Here is a 16,943-nt window from a genome sequence, read left to right on the forward strand (position 1 = left end):
GTTATCCGATTACTTTGATGAAAATTTTAAAGCTAGTCAATAAAAGTGATATGTATTTTTAAAATTATCTACAAGAATACATTAATTTATCACATCATGTTGATTTATTTGATTAAATAGTTTCTATTCCTATATAAATATTTTTATCTAAATATTTCATGAATTATGTCCATAGATTTGGGTTTAATATAATTTGAATCATTAGATTTACTAAGCTTTTTGATAAAATATACATTTGTGCTTTGGTAATTAGTTATCTTTGCATTATAAAATGATCCATATTTGGGAATTTTACTTGTAAATTATTCCCGGGGTTTATTTAAATTTAGTCACACTCATATACATTAGCTCATTTTTAATCTTTGCAGTTGTATTTTTCTGATATTACTTTTCAATAAAACATTAGTAAAGAACAGTAAGAACATAAGTTAGAACGTGAAAGAAACTATTTCTTAGTACAAAAAAAAATTAACTTCAAGTTTATCAATGCAAAGGGTTAAGGTTATATGAATGTCACCTGCTTTTAAAGTACTACACTCTAGTTTTATTACTAATTCCCCTCTGCATCTAATCAAACAGTGCATATGGTTATAACATTGATTTTTTAATTTCATGAAAATTGCCCTACCGACAGCTGGTCTCTTGAACAAATGAAAATGTCAACAGCTGATTACAGATTAATGATACAGCTATTCTTCAAAGGTACAACAATTCACATTCAAATTTAGCCTTATAGGGCTGGGGATGTGGCTCAAGCGGTAGCGTGCTCGCCTGACATGCATGCGGCCTGGGTTCGATCCTCAGCACCACATACATACAAAGATGTTGTGTCCGCCAAAAACTAAAAAATAAATATTAAAAAAATTCTCTCTCTCTCTCTCTCTCTCTCTCTCTCTCTCTCTCTCTCTCTAAAAAAAAAAAAATTAGCCTTACAGTAGTTTAGAATGCTTAGTTAAAAGAAAGGCTCTTTCAACATGTACATTTAAATAATTTATTGAATATAATTGAATGTTTTTAACGACATACACAATTTAAAGTAAAAAAAAGGCTAAAATAATTGATATACAGGATTATTGAAAAGCACATCTGCACCAAATATAAAGATTTATCAAGACCACAATGATAATCAAATTATCCCAAAGCTATCAGACAACACTAAGTTATCAGGCCATCTTACTTAGGATAAATTTTTAAAACAGTTATTCAACTTGCACAAATCTAAATGTTCTTTTTAAAAATCAGGATGCATTCTGAGATCTTTCTATTCTGAGCACATTCTGAAAAGTATGTCATTATTAATTTAAAACATTATGGAAGTCTAATCATAGAAAGCTTTCTACTGTATTTCAGAATGCTGCAAAAAATTATTATGGTAAACCATTTTTTTAAAATAGTGGGTTTTTTTAACCTTCTTAATTCTATGCCTATCAGTTGTAAATGATGCCATTCTTTACTATCAGGGTGTTTGGAAAATATATTTTATACCAGATCTCAGTGGTTAGACAATAAACAAGGAAAGCAAGAGAGACTGAATGTAACAAGTAAATCTATTCTCACTATGTGGTTCTTCCCAATTTTGAAGTTTGGCTTTTTTTGTGTGCTGTGATTGCAATATTGAAAAGCTTCAACTAAACTTCACAGCACTTGACATTAGGTTTACAAAAATGTTTCCTGACAACTGAAGTTACAAATGTGTTAAATGTATATGAATAAATTAAAGGCCTAAAGAACTGAAAAGTGCCTTAAAAATGCAACCTGTGGCCAGGCACAGTGATGCCCACCTACGGTCCCAGCTACTTGGAAGGCTGAGGTGAAAGGAACCCAGTGTAGGAGATATAGTAACATAAATAAATAAATATGTAAATAAATAAATCTGTACCATAAATAAATAAATACATAAACAATGCAAGCAGCTGAATGTCCTCCAAAAACATCTGTCTTTTCACAGAATTACTTATTAAATTTCTGTAGATTTTTCTTTCCATTTAAACAAATTTATGTAAATTTTGTTTACTTGGGATGTGTTTATTCTTTCATATGATTGTTCTAGAATTTGATTCTAGGAATCACAACATGCTGGATGAAATCCCAAGAGCATTTAAAGGAACTTAAACATATTAAAAGTACAGAATGAAAAACTATTCTCTGTATTAGACAGGTTACCTCAAATCACCCAATATAGTAAGGCACACACCCACAGGTACATACACATAGGTGAAGTCACCTAGGAATTCATAGGTTATGAATGAGCATGCAGGCTCCATAAGCCAGAGCTCTTAACTTTTGCGGTTGTTCTGAAATATTTACAGGCAGATGTGACTGAGATCAAGGAATATGATTTGTCCATGGTCACACAAGCCTGACATAATAAAGCCAAGAAAATACATTTTAATGCTAAATATTATAACATTATTTAGAACTTAATTAATTATTAACGATATTTGATTTCTTTGAAACAAAGTTATTTTAAAACTTTCCTGTTGTGCACATTTATGAACAATAACTTTGAAGGAAAATAAGTTATTTTTATCAGACTTTTTCTTATAAAATTAGATCAGCAAGTCTATAACTAGTATCATTCAAGTGTTAAAAAGTTTTAATGCTTAGAGCATAAAGCAAATTTTATGTATTCATTTCCCTCTGAGTTTAAAACATAACTGCTGAAATTTTATTTTCATAATCTTTTTATCAGTGTATTTTGAGAAAATACAAAACTCACTTGCATTCATACAGGGAAGTAATTTACTTTAATTATTAAAATTATTTTCTATGCACAGGTGGTATATGTTTATGTAATAATTCCCACTTGCTCTAGAAATAGCCATAAAATGTTATTTGCCTTAGATATACAGTTGTACTTAATATTATCCAAATGTTTTTCTCATCTTTAATTTTAAATGTTTATTCAAACAAAAATAATATTTTTATAATTCTAATTAATTTAGTAAAGAAATATTCTAATAGCACAATGTTTGCAAAAGTTGATACTCAAGGAAAACTATGTTTTTAAGGGAGAAAATAGGGCAAAAAAGGCAGATGAATTAAATTTTTATAATATTTCAACAAGGTTGGTTTGTGTGTTTAGCTGAGGAAATAGTAACAGGGTTGTTTTGCTATAAAAATAATCTCATGTTTTTGTCTCATTATTTGACAGGGAAGCTTTGCTAATATCCAGAAAAAGTTTCTCCCAAACCATTAATAAACCATTACTTGGGTATGTGTTTTTGCTTTTCTGCTAGAAAAAACTATGATTCTAGTGTGCATTTCTATTTCTTTTAAATTGAACACTGACAACTGCTCTAAGAAGGGAATCACCATGGATCTTTATAATAATATTATCTGCATATGATTTATTTTTATAATAATAATATATTGGTAATAATTATGTTTATGTCACAAATTGAGATGTTTAAATTTTCTTTACAGAATCTTTTCATTATCTTCAATGTTATATCCTTCATTTAAATCATTGTTGCCTATAAGAAGTAACTTGTTTCCGTAATATAGCATGAGCTGGTTAGGAATGGAAAAATATTGTACTCCAAAGTTTTAAATATAAATAATTGTGTGCAATTTACATCATATGTTAATATTAAAATAATTATAAATACTTATATCTCACATAATTTTATTCTTCTCAGAAAACTTACATGCATGTATTTCACTAATATGATTTATTATACATAATTTTTTTGTCCAATACATAGTTTGTACAAGTAAAGAAGAAATTGTGAAACTCATGTATTACTTGTATTGACTCCTTGAAGTGCTTTAATTTCAATCTAAGAATATTCCTAAGTCACATTCCTGCCTTCACCTATTCATTTCTTTCTTGTCTTCAAGTGTGAAATCTCTTCTCAGAGGTAAAGAAGCTAAATTGAGCATCTTTCTAATAAAAACAGAAATTTCAAATAGGGCACTGTTGGTATACTTATGGCAAAAAAAAAAATCATATGTAATTTTTCACGTGGCTATCTACAAAATCAGTAAAAAGGATAAAAGTATGATCAGCTATAGTTTTCAGGAATATAATAGAACTGAAAGTGTCAATAAAAATCTGTTGTGAATGTGAAAAATGACATTTTAGTTTGAGAAGAAAAAATATATTGGGTTTTCTTGCTGTCACCTATGTACTTCACATCCATGAAGTGTTTTGATGCTTACCTGATACAGAATTAAATTAGGATGCATATATTCCTAGTAAATTGACAAGGCTACTTGATGACTATGTACTATCTAGAGTATTCTGACATTATAATGATGTAGTTTAATAGACTTGGAGGATACTTGCCTTTCTAAATAAAATATAACATGCTGATTCAACTTTCTATTATTATTATTATTATATTATTTGGTACTGGGGATTGAACCTAGAGGAATTTTACCACTGAGCTACATCCCAGGACTTTTAATTTGAGACAGTGTCTAAGTGGCTTAGGATCTTGATAAATTACTGAGACTGGCCTTGAACTTGCAATCCTCCTATTTCAACCTCCAAAATAAAAGGTATTTGCCACCATGTCTGGAATTCTTTAATTATTAATGGGTACTAAATATAGAAATTGTCTACTTCTTTTTGAACAGTTTGTTATTGGAGCAAACAACTCTGATTCCACTACAATGAACCTTCACAACTTCCTGAAGTGAAGATGTGAGATATATATATATATATATATATATATATATATATATATATATATATATATATATATATATATATATAAATTTCTATACTCCAGTAAGGGAAAAAAAAAACTAGATAATTGGTCAAGTCCATGTTCAGGTAAAGAGAAGACCTGAGAGAGTGTTATGGTTTAGATGTTGTGTCCCCCAATAGCTCACGTGTAAGACAATGCAAGATGGTTTGGGGGAGAAATGATTTAATATATTCAGTGAATTAATCCATGAAGGGTTTAACTGGGTGGAAACTAGAGGCAGGTGGGGTGTGGCTGGAGGAAGTGGTTCATTGGGGGAGTGGCTATGGGGTATGTATTTGTATCTACAATTGGAGACTTCTCTCTCTGCTTCCTGCTCATTATGGGAGCTCATAATTTTGTCTGAAAATTCCCTTATTTTCAACTTAACTGGTTTATTATTATTATTATTATTATTATTATTATTATTATTATTATTTCCAATTCATTGTTTTCTGTTCTTTTCTAAATCCAAGGTAACCACATTGAACGTCATCATTTGAATAGTCATGGTTAGTGGTTTATAGTTTGTTTTTCACAATGGAAAGCAGCAGAGACAAGTCTGAAGGCGAAAGAAAAAGATCAGGATATTTATTCCCTAATTTTCTTCTTGCTTTGTCATTGTTCCAAAAGAGGCCTTAATGTATGCCACAGCTCCTCAATTGTTATAATCTCCATAGATCCAACTCACTTGGATTCAAATGTACTGAGGAATGTTTGTTAAAAATTAATTTTAAAATATTAAAGGAAAAATAAAGTATTATTTTAAATTCAGGAGAAGAAACGACACAACTGCATCATTCCAACTCAAGGCAGGAAAGTGAATAAATTTAGAAAAAACAGAGGACCAACTTATTGGTCTCTGTTTGATTTAAAATCAGGAACGGTGTCTTCATCTTGATTTTCCTCCTCAAGATATTTTTTGGCTGTTTATGTTCTTCTTGTGCTCTGAAATTTTGATTTTTTTAAAAAAATATTACCTGGAAATTTGACAGAAATTGCATCAGATTCATACATTGTTTTAGGAAGTATAAACATTTTAACAACATTAATTCTTTTAGCAAACTGACATGTTATCTGTTTCTATTTATGAATATCATCTTAGATTTTTTAATCAATATTTTATACTTTTAGTGAACATATTTTTCACAGTTGGCTAAACATATACAGTGTTTTATTCTGACACTATCTTAAATGAGATTATTTTATTGATTTTTTGATAGATCATTTTTACTGGAAACAAACAAGTTTCTTGTATGTTGATTTTGTGTCCTTCCATTTTACTGGGTTTACTAGTTGTCACATTTTCCCCCATTCCATGGATTTTTAGTGTTTTCTACAGGAGAGATCATTCCATTTGCAAATAGAGATTACCTAGTTAAACCTATTTTTTTTAAATAGGTCTTTTTTTCTTCCACTTTGGATAAATTTTAAAAATAAACTTTCCTGGATTGTTTTTATTATTTTTTTTCTTATTTCTGATTGCTCTTGCTAGTTATATCAAATAGTATGCTTAATAAACTGGACATCTGTATCTTCTGCCAAATTCTAGAGAAAAGGATTTTAAGATTTTTCTCATTGACCAAAATGCTAGCTGTGGAATTTTATAAATGAATAGATGTTAAACTTTGTCAAGACATTTTCTACATTTATCAAAATCGTCCTGTAATTTTTATCATTATGCTGTTTGTGTGGTGGATCGCATTGATTAATTTGCCTATGTTAGAACAACCTTGTGTTCTAGGGATAAAGTCCACTTGGTCATGATATGTGATCTTTTGGAAGTGTTTTTAAATAGATTTGCATCTATGTGTATCAGAGATATTGGCACACAGTTTTGTTTCATTTTTCTTTTGATGTCTTTGGTATCAAAATGGTGCTGGCATTAGAAAATAAGTTTGGAAGTAAATTCTTATCTTTTAAAGTAAATTTCTTATTTTTATTGTTTTTATATTCACTATTTAATATATTTCAGTTTTGATCTTTATGATTTCCTTTCTTTGGCTAACTTTTGAGGTTACTTCGTTCTCATGTTTTTCTAGTTTCTTCAAATATAATGTTGTTTATTTAGATGTTTCTTTTTTAAATTTAGTGTAGGTGTGTTTATCACCATAAAACTCCCTTTTAGTACTATTTTTGTTTTATTCCATAAGTTTTGGCAAGCTTCATTTTCATTTTTATTCAAATTTAAGATGAGAATAATTTTAGAATACGCTGGGGTTGGAAAGTCCTAAAATAGGAAGGAACTGCCTGAAACAGCTCAGACTTTGTCCCTGACTGTTCTGGAGAAGGCTGTCCATCAGTGCTGTAGCCATTATATCATATTCCCCTAAGGTTTAAAACCCAGAGCTGATGCTGTTCATCTCCATTGCAAGTGGAGCACCCACAGAAGAAGCTCTACCTACTGTGGGCAACTTTCCTGAGCCTTGGGAGAATGTCTTGCCATGAATCAAAGTTGTCACTTACTGCCTATCTGTAAATAATAAACTTGCTTCCCGTGATTTATTATATGTGAATGTTTTGTATCACTAGACTCAGGCAAGTAGCAAAAGTAGCCCAAGGTGCAGGTGGGCTGAAATGCTCAGATTTGGTTTCTGGCAGTTGGCAAGGTGAAAATCTTTGCTACTGTCCATGCAGGAGAACCCTCTCTTGGGATTGATAAATCAGCAGACCTACTTTACAGTATTTAAAATTGTTTGACTTGGACATGGGTTTTAAGAAATAAGATGGACTGCTATTTTTTTTTCTTCAAAAATGCTATAGGAATTATAAAGAAAACTTGTGTTAGAGCTCAGGCCATTAAAAACCAGAGCATTAAGAAGTCCAATAAGAGAAGAGTGTTCTGAGTGTGTCGGAATGAGTATTTGTATAAGTGAAATTCCTTAGAATTAATGAAGCATGCTGGAGGTAGTTACTGACTACAGGATTATTGATAGCACGGGAGATAATTCTTGAAAGACAAATTGATTTCAGATTGCTGAATGTTTGGGTTTTAAGTACTTAAGGGTCTTTTAAGAAGAAAACAACTACACATTTTGCTGTTGCTATTGCCATTGCTATTGCTTTGTACCATTCTCTGGAATAGAGGAAATAGATACATTAGGGAGATAGTAGATATTATGAATCATAGATAAAACAGTCATAAGACAGAGTCTCAGTTTAGGGGTCAGTCTCTGTTATCTAAGTGTGAGTTGATAAGGATCAGAATCAGGGAAGTAGCTGTGTGAATGGAAAAACAGGGTCCAAGTGTGATAAAAGTTATGTGTATTAGACTGGCAGACTTCAGAAGAGAGAGAGAAGCATCAAAAACAACCATGACTTTATAAAATACAATGAAAACAAAAAAAAGAAAGAAAGAAGTTGATCCTGGAGACTTTGCCTCCGTGAAATCTGTGTACAACTGTTTATTGCTTGCAGATAATATCCTGCACTACAAGAAGATCTCAAATCTAAAGTAATAAGCAGAGAATGTGGTGCATTATATCAGAGATAATAAAACTGCACAGCCTCAAGTGTCTGCTCTGAAATTCCCTTCATAAAACATTAATTATATGAATGTGTCACATTGAGCACTTCTTGAGAAGAATTCTTATGTTCTACTCGGAAAGGAGGATTGATTTCTTTCTACTCTTGAACAGTGAAAATTCAGTTAAAATATTGCTTCTCAAGGACCTTACTTTTATGCATAAGGGATTATTTAATATTGGCTATCAATTCAGGTAACAATTATTGCCAATGGCTAATCTGTTCCTAAGATGTATGAAACTGAACAGAAATTGAATAGGTGGAATGTTTAATTATGAACAGTATAACTAATTTAAGTTCACCTAATATTTTGAGTCTTTGAAATTTTGAAGAAGCTAGAAAGATACATTTTCCCAATCAAGACACATGATTAATCAATCAAAATTTCTCCAGTGTGGAAAAATATTATAATTTCCCACATTCTGAAAGTTTACATTTGGCAAAATGTATGGTGCTTGTAATATAGCTGATTTGGAGTTTAATAATTTTCATTACTAGAATTAATTATAGGCATATCTATTTATTATTTCCTTCATTAGGAAAATCTAGTGTAGCTCATTAGTCAAAGAATGACTTGTTACTGTCAACATCTTATCAGTTGTTGCTTAACCTCATAAGCAGTGGAGATTTAAGCCTTCAGATAACTTTGATTATTGATATTGAGACAAAGCAATTAAAAATGCGATGAGATAACCTCCCTCATATCCATGTTTTGAGTCTTGAAATTTTTATTTTTGGAAGCACTTTCTAAGGAAAAAAATAAAGAAAGCTACTTATAAAGATCTAAATAAGCTGGGCACAGTGGTACACACCTGTAATCCCATTTACTTGGGAGCTGAGGCAGAAGGATCAAAGGTTAGAGGCCTGGATAATTTAGTGTAAATCTGTCTCAAAACACACTTTGACAAAAGGACTGAGTGTGCTGGTTAGTGGTAGAGCACTTGCCTGGCATGCAAGAAGCTCTGAATTCCATCCTATTACTGAAAAAAAAAAGTATAAAAAAATTAGTATCTTGGAAAGAGACCATACAAGTTAAACCCAAAATGGATTTGGCATGGTAATACTGTCTCTAGAAAGGAGTATAGTTATTATAGCACTTAAATAGTGAGACAAATAAGTTTCTGTGAAGGAAAATGTTTGGTAATAAGAGGTAGTACAAAAACTGGGTCAACTAGTAGCCTTTTACTTCTTACATCTTAGCAAAGCTGGTGGTTAGAAAATGGTGTGTCACAGTCCTTTGTTTTCAGTGTTATCAAGTAAGCTTATGAAATGCTAAGCAAAATTAAAAAGTGAGTTTGATCAAAACAAAACTTTTATTTGTTAAAGAAAATTTAGCAATAGAGTGAAAAGCAACTCTAGAGGAGATAACATATTTGCAAATGATATATCTAATAAGAGTTGATATTCAGAATATACACAGAATTTCTACAAATCAACAAAAAAAGTAATGGTATTAAAAAATGGGCATAGAAATTATAGAGACTTAGCTCCAAGGATATACAGGTAGTCAATAAAATGAGAAAATATTAACATTACTAGTATTTAGGAAAATTAAAATGGAAACCACATTTCACCTATTAAGAAACATGTTGTTCTGTTACTTAGAAACAGCATCGAAGAATGAGAAATACATGATAGCCTGTCAAATCTAGTAGCCCACTTAGGCTCAGGGAAGAAGGCTACTACCTTAGGCTTTATGCTTTAAAAGCCATAGTGATATGGAAAATAATGAACACACACACTGTTCACACTCACCCCCCAAAAATGGCATCTCTCTCATTGGGCATTCAGAACCTTCTATCAGTACAATGCTACTGGGCATGCTTCTATCAAATTCCATAAATGAAATGCATTCTTGAATATAGAGTTTCACATACTAATAATGTCATATATCAAAGTTTATGCTGATGGGGGCTTCATTTCATGGTTTCTGAATTACACACAAATTGGTGTATTATTTTGATAAATTATTTAAGTTGGAAAATTATTACCAATGATTGCAAGAAAGTGTTTCATTATTAACTACACATTATTTATATTAAATCAAAACACAATAATTAAAACATAAAATAGATTTATAAAATCAGAAACAAAAATTTAAAATAGTTTTAATATAATGTTTTAAATATCATCTTTGATTTAAAATGTTTATATATTAATCATAATTTGTATTTTACCTATAATTTTTATACATCATTCTGAATATTTTTGCAGAAATACACTGTTTTGAAATTTTTTTGTCATATATAATTAAGATTTTCAGCTTCTATATTTATTTTCACTATTACTTTTAATAAAATTATATGTTTTTACATGAATTCATTTGCATGTAAATATAGTTATAATATTTAAGAGCATATAAAATCTAATTCACTAAATTAAAACCCTATAATTTTGAAATATATTCAAAATATCATAAATATGACAATGAATAGTACATTTGTATTGTATTCCATTTGATACTCTGAATCAACTGTATAATTTAACATTTTACAGTGTGTTATATCACATCTATAGGGATTATTCACATTTCAGGAATAATATTTTTCTCATAATATTGATAAGGGAATTGAAGTTTGAACATATTAAAAAACCTCTAATAGTTCAGATGTGACATTAAGAATGTAACAATATTTCAAAACCTATATTCTAATTATTAGGAAATACCAATTTTCTGTTTAGGATATGATGACAACAACATCCAAGATTTGGTATTAATATCACTGGACTAATCACTTCAAAGCTATGCAGCATACAAGACCACACAATATTTTCCTCCTCTGCAAAATAAGAGTATGTCTCATAAGGGATTAGTTTGAAAATAAAGAGGGACAGAGAATTATTGGGTTTGCACTTTATGTATGTTAATAATCCCCAGAACCAATGATATGAAGTAACTATTATTATTCCCATATAGAATTTTAAGAGCCGAAAGTATAATTAATTTCATCAAGGTGTTATAGTAAACTTTTATCCCATTAATTTGAAACATGCTATAATTCTCAATGTATCATAATCCTCTCAAACAATTTAAATATATATGTATGTATATGTGCATACATATATGTATATATATAAGCTGACATTCTGTATGTATGTATTTATCTATGCACAGCACATTTCTTAAATCAATCTTTAAAGTGATGTTCACACATATAGAGAATAGATGAGATTCATGTGAGTGCAAGGTTATGCTTCCTACTTCCTAGAAATTTCCCAAAATTTTTTCATCAAACTAATTTATTCTTTTTCCATAGTTAATGTTTGATTTCTTTAAAGGAGACTTTAAAATATCCTCTGCAATTTTAAGCAACATAAATGAATGTCCCACATTTTAATGAGTAATGTTTTGTTCCTTGTTATGTTAGTAAACTTTTATCATTGTGACCAAAATACATCAACAGAAAAACGTAGGGGAGAAAAATTTTATTTTGGCTCATGATTTCAGAGGTTTGGTCCATGACCAGCCAGCTTCATTATTCCATGTTTATGGTGAGGCACAACATTGTGGCAAAAGGACATGGTAGACGAGAACTACTCAGGTCAAGTGGCTGTGAAACAGAGAAACAAAGAGGAGACAAGAAACAACATATAATCCCCAAGAGCACACTGACAGTGATTTATTTCCTCCATCCATGTCCCACCAGCCTATAGTTATCACCCAGTTAGTACAAATTGGGATGGACTTATTAAACTATAGCTCTCATACTCCAATCATTTCACCTCTGAATATCCCTGCATTGACCCAGTTGTTTTAGAGGAACACCTCATAATCTAACCACAATATTTCGCCTGTGGCCCCCCAAGAGTTCATGTTAATCTCACAAAGCAAAAGGCAATTATTTAGTACATCTCTAAGAGTTCCCCATCTTAATATTTCCAGTATTGTTCAAAATTCTATGTCCAAAGTCTCAGCTAAGACTCAAAACAAATGCTTGGCTGTGAACCCCTGAAAAAATCAAAAGCAGGCCATTTTTCCATTTCCTGTTAGGCATGAGCATGGTGAGGAAACAACTGTATCTTCAGGATCACCTGGTTTCATTGTGTAAATATTTCTACTGTAAAAAATGGTCAATATAGCTAAAACCCAAAGGACTTTCTGTAAAACTGTGGCAAGCATCAGGGTCACAAAGTGATTCAGTATATCAAGTGAAAAAATTGCCTGTATATCCAAGGAAAGAAATGCTATGATGTACAGACAAAGCCAGTTTTCAGCAAGAATGCAAAAGCACACCCAAAAAAATTGTGTTAAGGATTGAATGTGTTGAGCCTAACTGCGGATCCAAAAGATGCTGGTCATTAAAAAATGCAACATTTGAACTGGGAGGAAACAAGGAGAGAAAAGGCCATGGGTCTGTTTTTAAACTTAAAAAAATTTTTTTTTGATGGAGATATATTGAAGCTACAGGAAAATTTTTGTGTAGGAAAATAAACACAATGTTACAATCATATCCCTCCAAAAAATCAGAAGCAAGTTATACATATACAATATTGAATGGAATAGAGTAAACATTCTCATTCTAAAGGAAAGAAGTAGAAGCATATGAAAAAGGGAAAGGACCCAAACAAAGGTGGAAAACCAGCTGGGTGAGCCAGTCTTTTTAGCTCCACATCTGGTACATGGTGCCCATGGTAGAAAGATGTATTCTCCGAAAAGCTTGAACAGCCATGTCCTTTCAGCTTGTCTATTGAAGCTCTCATTGCCTTTCTCTTACTCTGAACTTCCCCCCAGATAGGAAGTTTTCTCAGCAGTGGTCACATTACTGGTGTCTCTTAGGCCATGGGGTCTCCAGTAGAGCTTTAGCTTTCTTCTCACAGACTCATGCATCTTTCTTTCAGGAGAAATAGGTAGGGATTCTGACTCTGGCCCATTTTGCCTTCCGCCTAAGCCTTTCTTTGAAATCTCAGAAGAAACCTCCATGACCTCCCTCCCCAACACTAGCATCCTGAATTCCTACAGAACCCGCATTTCATGGACAGTGCTAAGATCTGCCCCCAGTTTGAGCAGTAGCTGAGTTTTGGGGACCGTGGCTGTTGAAGCAGCCACTGAGTACGTGGATTCCTGAGCACAGCACTGAAACAACTGTTTGGAACCCCTGTATGAGAAGAGTGCTCCTAAAATCTCACCTCAAAGGAATTTTTACTTTACACCATTAAACCTGGGATAGGCATGTTTTTTTCCAATTTCTGAGATTCCCTCAAGATGTCTTTTCTATCATCCTGTGCAAAATGCTGTACAAGTACAACTGTCCTGACCCCAATTTTACATGCACTTTTCTGGTTATGCTGAAAGATTTTAAAATCCTTCAGCTCTGCTTTCTCTTACTGATTATTTATAATAAGCCTGGCTAAAAACTGCTAGCACTACTTCTGCCACTGCCTGAATTCTGTGCTACCTTAAAATTGGCTCAATTAACACAACACTTTAAATTCTTCTTCATAAAATATCAGGAGATGGAAAAAATATATAAACAAGTTCTTTGCCAGAATATGCCATGTGTGGCCTCTGGTCCAATTCCCAACTGAATTCTCATTCTTCTCTAAAAATCTCATGAGCACAGTCTTTACTGTCCACATTCTTATTTTCTAATCTCCCACCAGAATCACCAACTAAAATACATTTACAAAATTCTAAAGCTTCTTGAGATTGCATCTCCAGACTTTTCCAAACTCCTCACACAAACCTGTTCCAAAGGCTTTTTATTCATGTTAGTCACAGCAATGACACAACTTATCAGTTTCAATTTCTATATTAGTCAGCTTTTTATAAATTTGACCAAAGCACATGACCAGAACAAGCTAAATGAAGAAAAGTTCACTAGGCTCAAAGTTTTAGAGTTTCAGTACATGTGGAGTCAGTTCCATTGCCCTGGACCTAAGGTGATTCAGAGTATCATAGCAGAAGGGCATAGTGGAAGAAAACAATATAGGTCATAATGACCATGAAACACAGAAAAAGGGAAGAGAGAAAGAGGAAGAGAAATGTGCCAGTGACCAAGATATAATGCCCATGGAAATATTTCCAGTGATCCACCTCCTCTAGCTACATTCCACCTGTCTCTGGCAACCATCCATTTAGACAATTCAAATTAGGATGGGTTGATCAGATTAAAATTTGAATTATATAATCATTTCACTTTTGAGTATTGCTATGCTAACCCAAGAGCTTTTGGGGGAACAGCTCATACCCAAATCCTAACACTTGGATTCAATGTCTCCAAATCTGATATGGCATTCAATGTACCCATGCCTGCACTGCTGCAGTAGCAGTTGAGGATCTCTGAATTGCACTCCTCTACAATTAGAACTCCAAAGCTAAGGAAAAGGAAAAAATATACAGAAGGAACAAAAATTATAGAATTAAATGACTTTAATCTACTGGTCATTCACTTGCCGCTAGATTAAAATTATCTATGCCATTATATAATTAAAAACATTTAAAGACATATTTGAAATTATAGTTTATACCAGGTAGTATTTTGCAAATGTTGAGGAGTAAAAATCTAGCATTCCATGCAATGTAGAGCCAAATCACCACAAGAGTCAATCTCTGAGGAAATGAGAACAATTAAATAACTTTACATTTCAAAATCTCAAAATATTCACCATCATATACAAGGTTTAAAATTTCTAGAGTATTTGTTGTGTATATTAATAATGTTAGTTGGATAGTTATTCATAAAGTAAATATTGGATCAATTGAATAATGAACATCAAGGAATTCCATGTTTTAAATTACCCTGTCAGAAACCAAAGTATAACCAGATTTATGAAAAACCTCTGCCACAGAAACTTGTAATGAACATTTCATACTTTAAAAAACAATTATGCAATGTTTCTTGATATTGAACAAAAGGCTTATAATAATTTGAGAAACAGTTATTTCACAAAGTCAATGGAAAATTTTAAGAATCTGTGAAAATAGAAGTTACAATTTTCCCCTCAAAAACTTTTATGTAATAAAAAATGATTCCAGGAGTCTTTGCAGCTAAGTGACTACTCTCTAGTCAACTTTTTCAACTCTCTGGGGTAGAAGTGCTCTTCTGAGTGGATTTAGCATCCATTGAACATCAATAGATCTCATCTCTCAGGTTGTGGGGAATGGAAGTTACACTAGATGAAAAATTCACTAAAGGATCTCTCAAGAATAGACTTGAGCTGATAAACTTAAAGATCAGAAAACTGGAAAATAGATTGATCAAGACTATGTGAAACAACAGAAAGAATAAAGTAATAGAATGAAATAAACTGAGCAGACTCTAAGAAAAAATGTGAGACAAAATAAAGTGTACCAACATATGTGCAATTTGAATACCATAAGGGTAGAACAAAGGTGCCGACTAAATATTTGAATAAACAATGGCTTGAAACTTACTCTATTTGGAAAAGATATTATATAGTTCATATTATATATGCACAAAAATCTGACACTATACACACATATTTTTAAAAAATGAACAAAGACCTATATGTTATAACTAAAACTATAAATTTCTATATGCAGAAATATTTCCACGAAATTCCAGATACTCATTAGGCTAAGGTGGGGGTCACTAGAGCTCAGGAGTTTGAATCTAACCTGGGAAAAGTAACAAGACCCCATCACAAAAAATCATGCAACAATAAAATTAAAAATAAAGAAAATAATTTTTTAAAAAGACACAAATGAAAGGACAACTCAATAAAAGAAAAAAATGTTTATAATTCATATGACTAACATAGGTTTTGTATCCAGAATCTATTTTAAGAATTCTTAAAACAAACAACAACAAAAAGAAAATAGTCTAAGAATTCGGTAAAATATCTGAATAAATATTTCTTCAAAGAAAATACATAAATGGTGCTATAACCTGGTGCTATAAATGATGCTGTTGTTAAAAACTGTGAGTAAAAATAAATTTTTCCTTTAATAGTAAATTATCTCAGATTTTATTTTATTTTAAGTAATGGGATGGTACCTACCACAAATAGATAATAAAAACCTAATATATATTCCCTGTATTTTCCCACATAGTAAAAGCAAATCAAAATCACAATATGATGCCACATCCCACTTTCATAAATGGCTATCTTAAAACAATACAGAATCCAGGCACGATGGCCAACACTTGTAATTCCTTTGGCTGAAGGAGGCTGAGGCAGGAGGTTAGCGAGTTCAAAGCCAGCCTCAGCAAAAGTGAGATGCTAAGTAACTCACTGAGACCCTATCTCTAAATAAAATACAAAATAGGGATGAGGATGTGGCTTAGTGGCCAAGAGCCCCTGAGCTCGATCCTTGGTACTCCCCAGAAAAATCTATACAGAAAAAAGCAAATGTTGATGAGGATGTGGGGAAATTCTCATTGCTTATATATTAAAATAGTGCATGTATCTAACTGTGCGGTTATTTTGCATAACAGTTAAACAATTCTGAAAATATTAAGCAGTCATCATATGATCCAAAAAAGAAAAAAAAATTCTAGATATATTTCCAAAAGAAGTTAAAACCTGTGTCCATATGATTTGTTCATGAATGACTGCACCATAATCCCTTATAGCAAATCACGCAAATATCCATCTCTTGAGAAGTGGATAAGCAGAATCTGATATGTTCATGAAATGAAATCTTTTTTTTTGCTAGTGAAAAGGAAAGACTGATGTACAGTATAACAGGGATGGAATTCAACTAAATATTACAAAATGTAACACTGCATGTAAGAGCCAAAAGGCCAAAGCATGCTTGCT

Source organism: Spermophilus citellus (genome assembly GCF_964194105.1).
Source record: "Spermophilus citellus genome assembly, chromosome: 6".
NCBI classification, from domain to species: Eukaryota; Metazoa; Chordata; class Mammalia; order Rodentia; family Sciuridae; genus Spermophilus; species Spermophilus citellus.